The sequence below is a fragment of the Enhydra lutris genome, unplaced genomic scaffold (genome assembly GCF_002288905.1).
Source record: "Enhydra lutris kenyoni isolate GAN:26980312 unplaced genomic scaffold, ASM228890v2 scaffoldscaffold7, whole genome shotgun sequence".
NCBI lineage: Eukaryota > Metazoa > Chordata > Mammalia > Carnivora > Mustelidae > Enhydra > Enhydra lutris.
Window position 1 is genome coordinate 9,477,349 of NW_019154091.1, and position 19,378 is coordinate 9,496,726.

At 41.0% G+C, this 19,378-nt stretch overlaps 1 protein-coding gene and 1 pseudogene across 1 annotated transcript in view; one reads left to right on the forward strand and one right to left on the reverse strand.

Annotated features, from left to right (window-relative positions):
• Positions 1-2,898: 2,898 nt before the first annotated feature.
• Positions 2,899-4,179, reverse strand: LOC111142325 (annotated as a pseudogene).
• Positions 4,180-8,905: 4,726 nt separating this feature from the next.
• Positions 8,906-19,378, forward strand: part of LOC111142275 (centrosomal protein 83) — a 143,346-nt gene continuing 132,873 nt past the window's right edge. The window contains exon 1 of the mRNA XM_022495327.1: positions 8,906-9,171. The gene's annotated coding sequence lies outside the window, so the exon portion shown is untranslated. The remainder of the gene's footprint in view (positions 9,172-19,378) is intronic.

The window sequence follows — 19,378 nt, forward strand, 5'->3', positions numbered from 1 at the left end:
TGATTTACATTTCCCTAATGACAAATGATGTTGATCACCTTCTCATGTGCTTATTGGCTCTTTGTATATCTTCTTTGGAGAAGTCTCTATTCAAATCCTTCATCCATTTTTAAATTAGCTTTTCTTTTTATTGTTGAATTGTAAGAATTCTTGATATATTTTGAATACAAGTTCTTATCAGACATGATTTTCAAATATTCTCCCCCATTCTATAGGTTGTCTTTTCACTTTTTTCTCCCTACATTCTTCCTGTTTATTCCATATAAGTTTCTACAGAGGATGAAATCTGTGAACAGATTGAAAGGAAAAAAAATACGAATTTTTAAAAAAAGCTTTTATTTAAGTAATCTCTACACTAATGTGGGACTTGAACTCATGACCCCAGGATGAAGAGTCTCATGCTTTTGTGAGCCAGCCAAGTGCCCCCAAAGCATACAACTTCACACAATGTCTAGCTATCAAATCGGATTAGGTATACGGGTACAATATAATACAGAATAGGATGAAAGAAACTGAGGCTGCTAAGGCTTTAGAGCATGGAGGGCTTAAGGACATCATCATTTATGTTAACAAAATCCAAGTGCTTTGAAAAACCAACGCCAGGCCATTTCAAGGATGTCTTTCATTTCAAGGATGAGTCCTGATGTGGAGTGCCATGATTCTGTAGATTTCTGGCTGCTTGCTAGTCCCTTCTCTTTGTGGATAAACTGCTTTTTCTGTTACTTCTTTAAGGTGTGCTCACAGGAGCACTGTAGGCTGCAGGATGAGAGGGTACCTCAAGAAGCACAGGTAGTGAGGAGGCAGGACAATAGCAGATCAGGAGGGTCTTTTGCTGCTAACCCCACTGGGGAGGGATTAAGGTAACTCCTTCCTGAACCCACTGCCTGGCCTAAGCAGGGCAGCCCATCTCTACCCTACATGCTTCTGTCGGTAATACCTGTCACCCTTGCCAGACCTTCCCCACCTCAAAGTGGGTTCATCATAAGGCTGAATATAAAAGTATGTATGAGTCTGGGGCCCAAGCCACAAACACCCGCAAGGTCCCCTAGTTAGAGGGCTGGTCCCAGGAGGAGGCTGCTACTGCACTCTGGCAACCACAGCGCTGAGGAATGGGGCCCACTGTTGTCAGAAAAGCTGGAAATCCAGATTTGTATATGAGCCCCTGATTCCCAAAGGTTGCAATTTATTCATGTTCTAGCAAAAACATTTTCAGGAATGATGTAAGTGGGTAAAAATAAGAGCCAGATCAGGTAGACTGTGGCCCCCCACGGGGGCCTCGGGCCTCTGCGTCCCCCCAGATGGCGCCTGCCCCGTCGGCGCTCGCCCTTCCCCAGCGCGGGATGGGTGGTAGTGTCTGCGCTCTGTCCCGCAGACTGGAGAGATCGTGGCACTCAAGAAGGTGGCCCTGCAACGGCTGGAGGATGGCATCCCCAACCAGGCCCTGCGGGAGATCAAGGCTCTGCAGGAGATCGAGGACAATCAGCATGTGAGTGGGGTTGGGCTCGGAGGGCCCCTTTCCGGAGCCTCCCTGTGCTCCTCCCGCACCCTTCCCTTACTCCCTGTCTTGTCCACCTCGGGCCCTGCTTACGTCGTTCCGCACGCATTCCCTCTTATTCACGCACTTATTTCTTCCTGTACTCCTCATTCGTTCATTTATTCACTGATTTCTTTTCATAAAACATTTGACGATTTGTAATGATAATGATATCTGTCTCTATTGAGCTTCTGTTCTGTTCCACAGGCAGGGTGAACGGTGTTAGGTCCATTGTCATTCTGGGTTAACCGCTGCTCTGCAAGGCGGAGTTCAGGATCTCCCTATTCTCAGGCCAAGGGAGGAGGATCCTCCACCAGCTGTGGGCAGGCAGCTGGTCCGTGGAGGCTTTGGGTGCGGTCTGATTGAGGAGTCCAGATGTTGTAACCTGGGAGCCGTCCCTAGGCTGTACCCTGTGCTGGGCATGGGCCCCAATTGGGCTTCTGATAACTTAAGTGCAGTAGGGGAGATGCTCAGAGACGGCAGGGCCCACGTGGCCCGGTTCTGCTATGATGGGGCTGGATGTGCTCTGGGCACAGGGGGAGGGACACATATACCCCCAACCTCATGAACTTCACTGCTTTCTCTCAACCCTGGGGAGTGACAGTCTGTTGTCCTCTGGAGATGTCTGTGGTATATTGGATATATAACAAAAGCATATTGTAAAACAGTTTATAAAGCACATCTAAAAATATGTCGTCCAGTTTTGTATGAAATCCTTTTGTATAAGACCCCACAAACCCTGCAGCCTGCTTTTGCATCCTATCTTAATTTCCACATCAAAATGAGGTACATGAATCTGAACTTCTGGGGTCTTATCTCCTCACAGGACATTTTTGGGATTTTTTTTTAGCCTAAAAGATAGTAATCTACATTTATTCTTGTTCTTCAGGATATTTTTTGTCTTTTTTTTTTTTTTAAGATTTATTTATTTGGAGAGAGACACAGTGAGAGAGGGAACACAAGCAGGGGGAATGGGAGAGGGAGAAGCAGGCTTCCCACTGAGCAGAGAGCCCCATGCAGGGCTTGATCCCAGGACCCTGGGATCATGACCTGAGCCAAAGGCAGATGCTTAACGACTGAGCCACCCAGGTGCCCTATTTTTTTTGGTCTTAAGCTAAAAGGATACTTAACTTGGGGCAGTCCTTCTCTTATTAAAATATTCCAGTCACACATTATTACAAAAGTAGCACCAAATCAAACTGACCAAGGGAGCCACCAACAATTAGGGGGTAGAGAATTCTGAAAAAACAAAAGTGATAACTGAGAAGCTGAGTGGTTTTCCTCCCGGGGCTTCGATGCCTACACTCAGCTCCTCTTCCCTCCTTGGGCAGCTGACAGGACCTGCCTCCTGGCCTTTTTGACCTTTAGCACTTGATGTCTCCGGTGACGGCAGAGAGCCCTGGGCCCTGGTACATTGTGTGCAGGGCTTCCTGGGCTCCAGGGGAGTTGGTCCTGTTCAGGCGCTCCTGGTATAGCTCCTGCATGTGGGTGCTGGAATAGGGGCTGCACGGCGAGGTCAGCGTTGATGCCTTCCATCTGCCACAGCAGCACCTTGTCTGCATGCCCAGGGCCTCTGTCATTTAAACATCCACTGGTCCAGGCAAGCACTTCCACCAAGTGGTATGGCAACTTGCCCTTCTCCAGCTCCAGAACCACATCCTGGATGTTTTGAAAGCAGTACCCAGCAGCAAAGCATAACAGAACCTCTCCATTCTTTTCAGCGGTGACCTCCTAGAAGTCTTTGCTCCTCTGGGTGCAGCAGGTGACCTCCCTCACATCCTCATGAAACAGCTGCTGGGCCACAGGTCTGAAGCTGTGTGCCAGATACCTGCTGGTCCCGGCTCCATCATGGTGTCAGTGCCTCACCTTCTCCTTCAGGCCTCCAAACGGGGTGTACGTGGCAATGTCATTTCACCAAGAGGTCACTTTGCTCCATTATTGGAACAATTTCACCTGAGATTAATATGCACTCAGTCAGTACCCCAGGAACCACGGGAAGCTATGGGAAAATCTTCTCGAAGGGCCTTCAGTTTATTATCATAACAGAGACCATAATAATGTGGAAAATCTTGTCTGAAGACAGGTTCTGCTGTCTGGTGAAGTAATCTTTCACCAGAGAGCTCATGATCTACTGGGGAGACTTGGTGGTATAGAGGTGGTGGTGGTGGGGTGACAGGGTGGCCCAGCACGCATTCCAAGTATGGGACCCAGCCCAGCCCAGGTGGAGGTGAGCTTGGGTAACACGGGCTCTTCCTCACTGTGCTGGTGGTATTGAGGCACAGGTTCTTTCTGACTCTCCAGGAAGCTGAAATCCCTAGCTATCCTATCAAAGACAGTGCACACCCCCAGACTTTTGAGGAAGCCATAGCATCTTCTGGATGTATCAGTCACACTGAGGCAGAATTTAGTAGCAAAATAAGGCAGAGGCCGTGGACATACCAGCACTGCCTGCGCCTTGGGCTGTGAGATATCACATTTCTTCTTAAGGTTCAGAACTCAAAAGAAGTCCTTGGTGTTCTGCTGGGAAACCTGGATCCCTTCCTCCACAGTCACACAGCTGTCACACACCGATTACTCAGAAATATCTTGGTATCAGCCAATTTATGGAATTCTCTTTTCTTCCACATATGGTGCTCACACTTCATCGGTAGCCAGGCAGGTTGGGGGGCAAGGCTTGGCCTGAGAGGCACACCAGGAGATATGGTTTTTTTCACTTTGATAGTGTTCTTTGAAGCACAAAATTTTTAAATTTTGATAAAGTATAATTTATTTTGTTTTCCTTTGGTTGTTTGTGCTCTTGGTGTCACATCTAAGAAACCATTGTTATGCCATGAAGATTTATGGCTATGCTTTTTTCTGAGTTTTAGTTTTAGTTCTTACATTTAGATCTTTGCTTCATCTTAAATTTGTATTATGTATAGGGGTCCAAGTTCATTCTTCTCCATGTTTTCCCAGCATAACTTTATGAGAAGACTATTCTTTGCCCTATTGAATTGTCTTGGCACCTTTGTCAAAGTCAATTGACCATAAATGTAACGGTATTATTTATGGACTCTGAATTATATCTCATATATAATTATATCTCATATATCTCATATACACACATATATACACACATATACACACATATGTATATGTATATATATGTTTTTGGCAGTACAGCTGTGTTGATTATAGTAGTTTCGTTGTAAATTTTGAAATCATAAAGTCCAAGTTTTTCCAATCTTTATATGCATTTTATTATTTTGTTACATTGATTATATCGATTATGTTTTGTTACATTGTTACATTAAGACCTTCAACATAACCCTGAATAGAAGTGGTGAGAGCAAACATTCTTATCTTACATTGTTCCTGAACTTAGGGGAAAAAGATTTAATATTTCACCACTACATTTTTCAAAGATGATTGTTATACTAAGGAAGTTCCCTTCTATACTTAACTTGCTTAAAAAAAAATTTTTTTTAAAGTGAGTGGGTTTGAATTTTGTCAGATGCTTTTCCTGCATCTACTGAGACCATTTTTTTTTCTCCTCCATTTTGTTAATGTGGTGAATTACATTGACTTTTCAATGTTAAACCACACCTTCTTTAGCATCTTATCCTTTATATTGCAAGGTTCAATTTGCCAATATTTAATTAAGCATTTTATCATCTATATTCATGAGGGATATTAGTTTGTAATTTTTTTGTAGAATGTCCTGGTCAAGTTTTGATATCAGGATTATATTGGCTTCATAAAATGAGTTTGGAAGTGTTCATTCCTGCTTTATTCTCTGAAATATATAGGATTACTATTTTATCTTCTTTAAAAGTCTAATAAATTTACTGGTGAAGCCATCTGGCCCTGGAGTTATCTTTGTGGAAAGTTTTTGATTAGAAATTCCATTTCTTTAATAGATATTGGTCCATTTAGCTTTTCTTTTTCTTCTTGTGTTGGTTGTTTTTATTTTTTTTAGGAATTTGTTCATTTCACTTAAGTTGTCAAATTTATTGGCATAAAGTTGAACTATCCCTTAATATTATCTGTATAATTCATTAGCATTTTGACTGCATTAAAAGTAAAATTTCTGCATAAAAAAATAAAATAGATGACAAATAATGTATCAGGGGAAAACAAATATATAACATATGGCAGAAAAGGATATATATTGTAGGAGCAAATAGTCTAGTGACAGAAAGAGGGAATTATAATTCAGTATGACAAATACCATGAGAGGTACACAGAGAACAAAACATACCATGGATACAGTGGCCAGTTTAGGAAGTCAGAATCATCATATCCAAGTGATGAGTTACATTTGCCAACTTGAGGTAAATTAATATCATCAAATGTATGGATACTTAAAAAGCTGAGAATTTAGCTCTCAGATATAATTATTTCACATTGGTCATCTACTATGGGTGTCTACAGTCAACTGGCTCCCCTTTCACTGGCTTTAATTAAAAATAAAACAAAAGTTTTTTTTGTAAAAATGATAGACATTATAAAAAAATTCAAATGAGATAAAAAAAAAATCCAAAAGACAAAATAAAAAATCACTTGCTTTTTGGCCAACATCTCTCCAGATCTTTTTGTACATTTAAACACACATATATATTCACGTCAAGAAGATGCTGTTCCTGCTGATTTATAGTCTACTTTTAGAGGAGGGCCTATATGCTATGAACATATTTTCATGTAAATAAAGATTCATCATGTTATTAATAGCATAAGGGTATTCCATTGTGCACATGCACAGTAATTTGACTAGCATCCTAGTGATGGCACTTATATTGTTTCCAAAAACACTTAATACAAAAAAGGGAGTGAAGAACATCCATATGAATGTTTTCCTTAGAATGAATGGACTAGGAAATGAGATTTTGGGGCAAAGGCTAATGAAATTTTGGTAATTAAGACTCTCCCAATTTCAACCTTAACACCAATAGTGCACAATAGTAGTTGTAACCCCATATCCCTATGTATGCGGAGGGACAAAAAGGATCTGTTTGGAATGTTGAACGTCTTTTTCATTTAATTAGATGTTTGTTTTTCTTGATTTAAATATGTCCTATTGATTTCCTTTGGTAATTTTTTTAGATTTATTAAAAAAATTTTTTTTTAAGATTTTATTTATTTATTTGACAGACAGAGATTACAAGTAGGCAGAGAGGCAGGCAGAGAGAGAGGAGGAAGCAGGCTCCCTGCTGAGCAGAGAGCCTGACGTGGGGCTCAATCCCAGGACTCTGAGATCATGACCTGAGCCGAAGGCAGAGGCTTTAACCCACTGAGCCACCCAGGCACCCCTCCTTTGGTAATTTTTTTTGTGGTGTTTTGAAAACTGATACCTTTTTAAACATTAAAGATTGGTGACAGCACACATGCATTCATGTGGGGGTGAGAGGGAGAGGGAAGAGGGAGAGGGAGTGTTAAGCAGACTTTGCACTGAGCACAGAGCCCAATGAAGGGCTCAGTTTCACAACCCTGAGATCACAACCTGAGCTGAAACCAAGAGTGGGATGCTTAACAGACTGCGCCACCCAGGCACCCCTTAAAATTGATATTCTATGAGCTCTTTGTATATTAGGAGTATTTTTCCTTCTTCTTCCACATGATACAAATGTATTTTCCACTGGTTCATTATTTGTGTATAGAAGATTACAACTTGTGTATAGAAGATTATCATCTTCATGTTATTTTTTCTATTATGATTTCTGTTTTTTGTTTCATAGTTAGCAAAGGCTGTTCTGTTCTCCAACCAATTTTTTCTGCTATGATTTCTGATTTTCATTTCATAGTTGGCAAAGGCTTTTCTCACCTCAAGATTATACAAATACTCTCCTTGATCTTCTTGTAGTGATTTTATGGCTTCATTCTTTACATTTCTTTAAATTTTTGATTCATCTGGTATTTATTTGAGAAAGGAGATAGAAGGCCTGTCTCCATTGGTTGTTATTTCTTAGATAATCTTTTCCCCCACTTAGCAGTGATTTATAGCATATAGTTTACTGATGACCACCAAGAAGATTTCTGGAGTCCAGGTCTCCTGGCTTCAACATTTACCAGTAATGGCTCTGGGTAATGTTCTAAAGTCAAATAATTGCACCTGGCTTAGTGTTAACTATTATAACCTGAAAAAGGCCTCTTGTACTTGATACCTAAATGCTCAGCAAATGTGAGCTAGTATTATTAAACACTTGTACAAGTTACAGCAGTTTGTTTCTGGATTCTATGTTCTGTTCACTGATACTGTATCCCACATCTTTGTAATCCATGTGCTGACACTCCATTAGCCAGCGCATCCTCTCGTGGAATGGGCTCCTCTTTCCCCATTTCAAAAAGATGGTCCAAAAAAAAAAAAAAAAAAAAAAAAAAGGTCCTATCTCAGTTGCCTTTCCAAGCATGGCTACAGCCTATGTAAAAATAAGCTGTGCTTTACAATGCAGGAGAACCGCCACCCCAAACCAGGACACTGAGCAAACGTGGGAAAGGAAGAGCGCCTGTTTCTTCCACTACATATTCTTAGAGACTGAAACTACCTTATTTCAGCCTTCGGCATAGAAGCGACGCTCTCAAAAACTAGTACCTTCTCTTCCAACTTTAGTTTACAACCTCAAGATAAATAGTTCACAATGTTATCCCCAGTGGGCCGTGACTCCGGAGCAGGATGCGAGGGGCGGGGAAGAATTCACCCCGGGCTCTGGTCCTGACCTGGCAGGTTCCTCCAGGCAAGCTGAGCGGACTCGCCGCTCGGGAGCTCCTGCTCCCAGGCTGACGTGGCAGACAGGCGACTCCAGGATCATTAAATGTGCACAATCGGGGACGCAGGCAGAGGCAGGACCTCCTCGGAGCCCTCAAAGAGTCAAAAATGTCCGAAGAGCCGGCAGAGGGAAGCGCGAAAAGGGGGGACATCCCCTAGAAACCTAGCGCTGCGAGGAAGCGAGGGAGACCGGTTCCTCGCTCAACCCTGCACTTCAGTCCGGCTGGTTGAAGCACGTGCCCGCTCTCGGCTGGAGGGATCTCTGTGCCCCCCGGTGCTCCGTCGTAGCGCTGCCTCAACCCCGCGTTCCCGCCGTAGTTGGCCGTCGCTCCCGCTCGAAATTGGCTTGTCTCCTCCCTCTAACGGCTGCGGACCGGGGCCGGCGTCCGTGGCGCCGGTGACGTCGGCGTAGGGGCGGGACTTCCTGGCTCGCGCGCCCTCAGGACTCGGGACCGACGCGCTCCGCTGGGCTGGACGGGCGGCGGGTGGCGGGCTGAGGGTGGCGTGTCGGCGGGTGGGCAGCTCTGGGCTGCCTCGCTACCCGGAGACAGCCCGTCCACCCGGGCGGAGCGAAGCTCTTCTCTCCACCGCCGCCCTTTCCGCCCTTGGAGCTCTCCTGGGAAACCTCACCTTTCCCTGGAGTCGGAGTCCGAGGGGCGCGCTCGGCCTTCCTTTCCCTGCTCGTCCTCTTCAGCCTGCGCAGCGAGCGGCTGCCCGCCGGGCCAGCACCCCGCGTGTGGAACTGCATCCCTCAGCCCCAATGCCGGGGCGAGGAGAGTCGAGCGCGTGCCGGTGGTTGGAGCTGTGCCGGTGTTCCCAGGTGGCGAGTGCGGCCACAGCACCGGGCGCTGTTAAGTTTTACGCGCGCAAGTCGCAGGGACTGTGTGTGAGTCTGGTACGTAACCTCTTTTTGTGGGGACGCTGTCTGGTCTGTAGTTTTTGGAATGCTCCCCTTTTCTTCACAACTTGGCTTTGAATGTTTTGTTGTTACTTTTCCTGTAAAGTAATTGGAGCGGGTGTTAGAAATGGAGGCTCTGAGACATGTTCTGTGGCGAGTTAAGTGCACGTGAAACTTCTCATGGAGGTTTTCTTTTCTTTTCTTTTCTTTTCTTCTTCTTCTAATTCTTCTTTGTTTTTTAAGTTTATGTATGTATGTAAGTAATCTCTACACCCAGTGCGGGACTCGAACTCACCACCCGGAGATTGAGAGTCGCGTGCTCTTGGAACTGAGCCAGCCAGGCGCCCCTTTTTGGTGTTTTTTTTTGATGCACTCTAGGGCGGTGCTTGTGTAGCTAGTTTAAGTGGCTGAACGTGTGGTACCACCAGTTTAATTTGTGATGAAAAAACTATGCTACCGTTTTCCAAGACCCCGCAGACAATTTTAATTCCAGAGATAATGTCTAGACTGAGTAAATGAATGCCTGGCTTAAATAGACATTTCGATAAATCCTTACCAGCTTTTGACCGTAATAAATGGGCACTTAGCTCTTAAAAATGCCCACTGCCAAGTATTTTTAAAGCCTTAAGTTACAGTTACATTAGTTGTCATTGTGAAGCTGTTTCAGTGAAATCTCAGAGATGTCTAGGGTGGCAAGAAACTTGTTCTTAATTTCTTATATATGTTACAGTTGATAGTGTTTAGACTATGAGCAGAGAATACTTGAGATCTAAAACTGAGTAGGTTGTTAAAGGAGTGTTTCTGTTACCAAGCAACGTCTCTGTAAACAAGTCCAATATTCAACTAGAATATAATTAAATGTAACTATCCTACAATTAACCGGATTCAGAATTTGTAAATTCATGGGTTTAGCCTGTAGGTGGTTTTAGTTCATACGCACCTTCTGTACTGAATTTTGATTTCAAAATCATTTTGTGTGGAATTACTAGAAATGTTTTGAATATCCGTGTCATACCGGACTCTTCAGAGTGGCAAGTGGCTTTGAGTTACCCTTTGGTTATATAGGACAGTGTATGTCCGGTATTCTTTCTTTTGAATATTTTCTAACCAGATGAAGTGTGCAGGCTATATTCAGCAATTTTTCAAATAATAAGATAATACCAATTTAGGGCATAGTGTGTTGGGAGATTGAAACACAATCTACAAGTGGCTTTTAAGCCTTGGTCAAGCCAATAACCTTACTCTTTCTCCGCTCATTGAGCCCTTATTGATAGAATTTGCATGACTATGGCAGTAGTTTTCGGAGCACTTTTTCATGATTTTTTTGAGTTCTATAAACTTCCAAGTATGTAAGAAAGGAAGTGAGAACATTTGAGACTCTATGAGACTGAATGACTTCTTTGAAATCAAACTATTGGTAATGGGAATTGGAACTTGAAGTTGCATGTCTTACTACATTGCAAAAATCTGTTGACTTCATTATAGTTTCCTCCCCCTTTTTCTTTTCCATATGCTGATGTTGAAGTAATGAAATATTCAAGAGTTGGGCAAGACAAGCTGAGAAGAAAAATCAAGAATGACTCAATGTTGTATAATAAAATTCTTAGTAATCAAAAGTCAGTATTTTGTAACATGGAAGTTCTAATTCAAGAAGTTTAGAAGAATGAAATCTTAATGGAAAGAGTAGTTAATTGTCAGAATTCTTTGTGTGTTTTCTAGGTACTATCTGTCTAAAGTAATTGAATTTTGTTTTAATTTTGTCATACATAATGTATTAAGTTCAGTGATTTTTGTCAAATTGTCTAATCTGTGTGTACTTTTAGGGCATGTGTGTATGTACATTTGTAAAAAATTTTCTGAAGTACTTTTTTCTACCAACTAAAGTTCATATTTCTTAATCTGAACTCTTCAAAATTTCCTCTCAATCTGCCATTTCATGTTCATGTTCTTCATAGAAAAACTGTGTCCAGAATGATTTCCTCACTATCCTCTAAAACTCCTATGTGCTTTCTCCCTTTCTTCCAAGCCTTTATGTCATTCTACCTACTGTCCTGATTTCTTCCCTTCTTTCCTAAAATCTGATTTGTTCCTTTTCTATGAAGTTCAACTCCACTGTAATCTCTGCCGGGGAGGAAAAGTTCTCTACTCTTAGAGTCTCTAGCTGGCCCAAGAGTAAAATTGACATAAAACAGATTAACAGAGGAAAGCATACAAGTTTAAAAAAATTTTTACATGTACTTGGGGGCCTTCACAGGAGAAGGAAGACTTGAAGCAACCAGAGCAGAAAGCTTTTTTTTTTTTTTTTCTTAAAGATTTTATTTATTTATTTGACTGAGAGAGAGAACAAAAGTAGGCAGAGAGCGGGGTGGGGCGGGGTGGGGGGCAGGCTCCCAGCTGAGCAGAGAGCCCGATGCAGGGCTGCAGGGCTCGATCCCAGGACCCTGAGATCATGACCTGAGCTGAAGGCAGAGGCTTAACCCACTGAGCCACCTAGGTGCCCTGAGCAGGAAGCTTTTATATCTTTTAGATAAAGAAACAATAAATTTGTGTAAAAAAGACAAAGGGTTTTGTGTGGAGTCATGAATTGTGGGGAAGTGACTAGGAAGATAAAGATTAGTTTAATAAGGCTTGTTTATACATATTTCTTGGGTTTGATTCCCTATCACTGGTGATAAGAATGTCTTCTTCACTTCTGGTACAGAGTTTTTTTCTTCTGGGATTTTTATTTTCTATTTTCAGGAAGAAAAAGGAGGGTCAGAGTGCCCCTCTTGCATCTGCTGTTTGTTAAGTTTTTTTAACTCAAAATAATACACCAAAGTGGCATATTTTAGGGTAACATGTTCTGAACTCTTTCTTCTCTGAAATTCTATAGGATGTTTTTATTAGCCATTCTCATTTGATACTTTATATTGCATTTTATCATTTTGGTATATGCCTCACCTTCCTAATTAGATTGTAAGCTCCTTAAGGGCAGGATACCAGATCTCACTGAGGTGTATCCTTAGTATCTTCCAAATAGAAGTTGCTGAATAAATGTTTCTTAGAGATGAGGAATGTGCATTTGTACTCCCCCCCCCCTTTTATAGTGTAGTAGAAGTAAAAGACAATCTTTGAGAGAGTAGCTGAGAGAGGAAGGGCAACTGTAAACCACAAGAAAGGGAATTAAAGAGTGTGAATTCATGGGAATTGGAAGGAAAGATTCTATTCCTAGAAAGTGTGATATTTGAGAATTTCCCATGACGATATCAGCAGTAAGAACTCCCTCAGGAATGCTGGCACTACTCTCAAGTGGGCTTGGGGAGTTTGGTCAGTTTCCTGGTTCTTCCTTAGTAGAATCTTGATTTTAAATACATTTCCCCAACTCTCTCCTCCCTCTACCTCCCTTATATAATCCCTTTCTCCCTATCTCAACATTTTACCCTATTCTATTTTACTTTTTTCCTGGTCAAGTCTTATTTATGAATTATGTCAGTACTTTTATTTGGCCCTCATAAAGTAACAGTTATCTTAATTTTTATGTTTTTCCATTGAGGCTGCCTCTGTGGGTCATGGAGAGATCACAGGCTGTATAGTCTAGCTAGTCCAGCTTTTTTTTTTTTTTTTAAAGTTTAACTGAGATGTAATCTCAGTACAGAAATTAAGAAAGCAGGATGTGCCCAGTTACTTGTTTTCTGTATATTATAACTTTAAATTTCTTTTGCATTAAGATTCATAGAGATGGGAGGAACCTAAACCTATCCATTTCATTTTGGAATGTGCCTGTCACTCCCGAAATATGTCTTTAAATAAATTCTGGGTAATTTTTGTAGTCTTGCTGTAAATCCTATGTCTGATGCTTATGACAGGAATTGTTTCATTTAAAGGTATAAAAAAGTAGAGTCTCAGTATTTTTATAAATCCTGGTTTGAGTCATTTGTTTTTTAGTAAGCTTGCTATCCTAGCTTCTGAGTTGTTGCCCAGTAACACAATTGCAGGATAACATAGCAACCGCTGAAAACGTTAGCAGTGGACTATAGGGATATTCCTGCTAAGTTGAAGTGCTTATCTTTAGCATTCACGTTCAATATGTTTTTCACCTCTGAATCACATTTGGGTTTAAGGTTTTGGTTCACACTTGATTTATTGTTAAACTTAAAGAGCATACAATATAATTAGATATTTTTGGAGTGCTGACAAATTGTAACTTGCACATTATTTTTCACATACAGATGTATGATATATATTGAATTATATATGAAGGATATGTGAAAAGACTGGTTAAATTAAAGATTAGTCTATATTGAACAGAACAACTATTAAGTAATAATTAACATCTGAGTTACCTATAGCCGACAAAGCCAGCAAAAGCTGGGGTGGATGCATTTGAAATGGTTCTTCTCCAAATAATATTTTTATGTTACTTTTGGAGGTTAATGGGAAGCTTAGATCAGTAAGCATGAACTACTAGGCATTATGATTTTGGGGGAAGATTCAGGAGATGAAGACCTGACTGAATTAGTCACTTAACCTTTTTTGGCCTGTTTTCTCTTTAGAAAAAATAAATTACTGAAAGTTTTTTTCAGAGGTAGTGTGTTTACAATTTATTTTTCATAATTTTTTAAAGGTTTATTTTGGAGAGTGCAAGTGCATGTGTACATGGGGGAGAGGTGGCAGAGGGTGAGGGAAAGAGAGCCTTAAGTAGACTCCGTGCTGAGTGCAGAGTCCAACATGGGGCTCAGTCTCATGACCCTGAGATCACAACCTGAGCCAAAACCAAGAGTCGGACACTTGACCAAATGAGCTACCCAAGTGCCCTATATGTTTACAATTTAAAGCACATTTAATTTCTTCTGTTTATTGGTTTAGTCAGTATTTGAGTGCCTGTCATGGGTCTTGCACTATACTAGGTACTGGGAAGATTGTTAATAAGACATAGTGCCAAGTCTCAAGCAGTGCCTGGTGGGAGAAAATGAATGGTTTTTTTTTTTTTTTTTTTTTTTTTTAAATTTATTTGTCAGAGAGAGAGAGGGAGAGAGAGTGAGCACAGGCAGACAGAATGGCAGGCAGAGGCAGAGGGAGAAGCAGGCTCCCCGCCGAGCAAGGAGCCCGATGTGGGACTTGATCCCAGGACGCTGGGATCATGACCTGAGCCGAAGGCAGCCGCTTAACCAACTGAGCCACCCAGGCATCCCGAAAATGAATGGTTATTTAAAATTTATATGTAGTTATTTGTAATATAAATAGGAGGTGCTATAAAGATAAATGAGAGTGTAATTGGTGGCATGTTGGAAGGACACCTGACCTAGAAGTGCAGAGAGAATACATTATAATTAAGGAAATGTCAGATTAGAATTATGTAAGTGTAATCTGAGTGTATACAGAGAAGTATTAAACCTAGCCAGGAGGGAGTTAACGAATCAAGTAAAACTGGGGAGAAGTTTCTCTGAATTGGAGAGAGAGAGTCAGAAGTCATCAGCAATACTGGTAATTCAGATCCTGGGTGGAGATGGGATTGCTAAGGAGAGTGTGTGGAATCAGAAGAGGGCTGGTGAACATCACATGTAATGGGTAGGTGGAGAGAGAGAGTATGGAGGAAAACCAGGAAAGGGTAGAATCCTGGAAGCCAAGAGAGGAATGCTTATCACCTTTAGTTTTTTGATTAAATGAAAATTGTTGGTCAAGAAACATTGTGTAGCACTATAAATGTAAACCATCTATACAAAGATACTCTCTACAGAGATCTGAACTTGCAAATGGTGATAGGTCAAGTCTTTGGTTAGCATCATAATATAGAGAAAGAATCTATGGTTGACCTTTGAACAACATAGGGATGGGGGCTCCCAAAACTCTACTTGTGATTTTAATTTGCATTTCCCTAAGTATAAATGATGTTGCATTTTCTGTGCTTATTATTAGCCTTTTATAAGTCATCTTTGGTGGAATTCTATTCAAATCTTTTGCCCATTTTTAACCTGCGTTTTTTTGTTTTATTATTGAGTTGTTAAAGATCTTTATATATTCTGTGTTAAAGTCTTTTATTAGAGATATATTTGCAAAGATTTTCTCCTGGTCTGTGGCTTACTTTTTCTTATACTTGTGTCTTTGAAGTACAGAGGTTTTTGATGAAGTATAGTTTATTAGTTTTTCCTTTTTGAGCTTAGGATCTTGATGATGTGTTTAAAGAACTTTTTGCCTGATCCAAGATCACAAAGATTTTCTCCTCTGTTTACTTTTAGCTCCTTCATTTAGATCTAGGATCCATATTGAATTAACATTTGTGTATGGTCTAAGTTTTAAACATTTTTTTTAAAAAGATTTTATGGATTTGAGAGGGAGAACAAGTGTGCGTGCATCCATGCGCACAAGTGGGGGAAGGAGCAGAGGGAGAAGCAGCAGATTCCTCACTGAGCAGGGGGCCCTACCTGGGGCTCAATCCCAGGACCCCGGGATCATGACCTGAGCTGAAGGCAGATGCTTAACTGATTGAGTCACCCAGGCACCCTAAAGTTTTTAAATTTTTTTTTTTTATGCCAACTGGACATCAAATTGCCCTACCATTATTAAAAAGGCTGTTCTTTTTCCCTTGAATTATATTGGCATCTGTATTAAAAAAATCAGTTGCTTATATCATAAGGGTTTATTTATAGTCTCAATCCTGTTCTATTCATCTAGATTCCTATCTTTACTCCAGTACCACACTGCCTTGATAACTGTAGTGTTATAGTAAGTTTCAAAATGGGTAGTTTAGGGTGTCTGGCTGGCTCAGTGGAACATGCGACTCTTGATCTTGGGGTTGTGAGTTTGAGCCCCACATTTACTTAAGAAAAATAAATACAAATAAAAATTCAAAGAAAAAAACCCAAAATAGGTAGTGTAAATCTTTACAACTTTTCAAAAGTAATTCCAGATTTTTTCCGTTTACATACAGAATTTAGGACCCACTTGTCAGTTTCTACAAAAAACATCTGTTGTGATTTGATAAGATTTGCATTGAATCCATAGATCAGTGTGGGAAAAATAGCTAACTTAAGAGTCTTCCAATTCATGAATATGTCATGTCTCTCTATTTAGGTTTTTAATTTCTCTCAATTTTTTTTAGTTTGCAATATATAATTCTTGCACTTTCATTGAATTTCGTTGAATTTATTCTGAAGAATTTGGACGCAGAGGGAAAGGGAGAAGCAGTTTCCCCACTGAGCAGGGAGCCCGGTGCAGGGCTTGATCCAGGACTCTGGGATCATGAAGTGAGCTGAAGGCAGACGCTTAACTGACTGAGCCACCCAGGTGCCCCTACTTTATGTCGTTCTTGATGTCTGCTGGTTTTATTTATTTTTTTAAACCTGGCTTTCTGTGTCTGCATACCTTAGTGTTCAAGGATTGGTCAGAAGTTGTGTTCAGACAGTTTGACTATTACAGCGAATGTTTAATACTAATATGGCTAGTACTGCTGACAGATCTAAATGAGGGTAACGGAGTGCATTCAGACACCAATCATTTTCAGGTTTGCCCTGGCTTTTACTTTGCACCAGCCTCTCTTGCCATATGTATAGCTTTGTTGGCCAAGGATGTGTGAGTGGCATGGACCTGCTTCAGTCTCCAGTACACAGTCTTAGTGTAACCTGCACTAGTTAATATTTTATTGAGTCTCCCATGCCCCCTGCCCCCCAGCTGTCTCAGCCTCCAGAATTCCTGTAAAATCCCCAGCTAGCCTGCTAGTTTGTTGCTTGCCACATAGAGTCCTACAGCCTCAGGCTAAGGGTACCACTGGCTCTCACAGTTAGGTGACCACAGAAATCTCCACTTTAACTCATGGTGCATCAGATCAATAGATTACCCTTCAGTAGTGGTGAACCTGCTCTTCCCAGTTTGCCTTACACTTGTAAAACTCCTACACTGACAGAGGTGGGGGGAGATGGGAGTAGCCAAAGGTAAGACTGCTGTAGACTCATGTCCTACCCAGTTGTTTCATGAGTAAACACTTTTCAGTTTGTTGAATGCCTTTGATTGAATTCCACATCACTGAAATGGTTGTTGTTTGACTCTTTTGTGAAGAGGATTTATCAGCCTGCTCATTCTCTCATGCTGGAAGCAGGAGGTCTGTTTTTTTTTTTTTTTTTTAAGATTTATTTATTCTAGAGAAAGCGGAGAAGGAGGGAGAGTGTGAGTAAATGTGAGTGGGGGAGGGGCAGAGGGAACCGGGAGAGAGAGAATCTCAAGCTGCCTGCCTGCTGAGCACAGAGCCCAACTCCAGGATGAGCTTTTGACCCCGAGATCATAACCGGAGCCAAAACCACAGGTGGGACACTTAACTGACTGAGCCACCCAGGTGCCCCAGGAGGTCGGTTTTCATGATTCTGTATGGAACTTTTCTCTCTGGAGGATGAAACTTGACCTATACTGCCTTTTTTTTTTTTTGGGGGGGGGGGGAATTTTTATTTGAGAGAAGGAGCATGAGTGGGGGGGAGGGGCAAAGGGAGAGGGAGAAACAGACTCCCTGCTGAGCAGGAAGCCCGCTTGTGGGACTTAATCCTAGGACCTGGAGATCATGACCCAAGCCAAAGGCAGACACTCAACTGACTGAGCCATCCTGGTACCCTGACCCATACTTCCTTTATATCACTCATTAATCCTTTGCACAATATTAGGCATTTATTAGTTACTCCAAATGTACTTGTTGAGTTAAATTCCATGATTTTCCTTAGGCATCAAATTATAAAGCTTTTGCGGTTGTGGAATCCCAAGACCTGTGCAATTTCTTGCTTTTACTGCCCTTTTCTTAAATGGAAGAAACTGCTTAATACTCATTCAACATGTGTTTATTGACTACCTGACATGTACCAGCTATTATGTAAGGTTTGGGGGTATTAAGATGACTAAGACGTAATCTTTGCTCTTAAGGAGGGTTTAGCCTAGTGTAGGAGATCGGAATACAAATGACTGATTAGAATATAGTGAAGTAAATAAATTGATACGGATAAATACATGGCATTATGGAAGACCTCACAATGACTGTTAACTCGGAATGGATTAGAAGAAAATAAGGGAAACATCTAGAAAAGACTTTCAGAAGGAAGTAGTGACTGAGTTGAATATTAAAAATGAGTGAAAGGTGAGATTAGGAGATTGCATTCTAGGCAGAGGGCTCAATATGAGGTGAGCAAATGTGAGTTCAGTGACCTACAAGCAGTTTAGTTTTATTAGGGTGTAAGTATATAGCATAGAGTTGTGAGAGATGAGAATGGAAGGGTAAAGAGGGCTTAGATTGTGAAAGCTTTTGTATACTATGTTAATAAGCTTGAAATAATCATTATTGATGAATTTTGCAAAACTGTTGAGTGGGATATACTTTAGGATTCTGCCAAATTTTGTTTTGAATGTTGTTTACCTATATCTTCAACTATTTTAAGTCACAATAAAAGGTAAATATATCCAAATGGGCTGTAAACTGTATTTAAAAACTTTAGAGACCTCCAGCATATTAGCTAAAATGGAAATAAAGATCTGACATATATCTTTAATATAAAATACTCTGAATTAAAATTTTTATTTTTAATATGCATGAATAAAATGAGTCTTTTAAATATCGCAGTTCTATAAGATTTAATTTTGAAAAAGATCATTTGCAAAAATTGTTTGAATACTGCTGTTTTATTTATTTTATTTTTTCAAGATTTTTTTCTTTTATTTACACACACACACACACACACACACACACACACACACACACACACACAGCAGAAGGAGAAGCAGGCTCCCTGCTGAGCAAGGAGCCCAATGCTGGACTCTATCCCAGGAGCCTGGGATCATGACCTGAGCAGAAGGCAGATGCTTAAATAACTGAATAGTGCTGTTTTAGATAAAACTGGATTACATTGATAAGGCCTTTAACTGATGTCATAGATGGTAATTCTGTAGAGTATGGATTTGGGGCCAACAACAACCAGTTGTTTTTGTTGAATATGTTTTTGAGTATTGCATAAACTTGTGTGAAAAGGAATGGAATTTGAGGACTTCTGGGTTATTTCTTGAAGTGGAGGCTTTAACTTCAGTCTTTTTTTTTTTAAAGATTTTATTTATTTGACAGAGATCACAAGTAGGCAGAGAGGCAAGCAGAGAGAGAGAGAGGAGGAAGCAGGCTCCCTGCCGAGCAGAGAGCCCGATATGGGACTCGATCCCAGAACCCTGAGATCATGACCTGAGCTGAAGGCAGAGGCTTAACCCACTG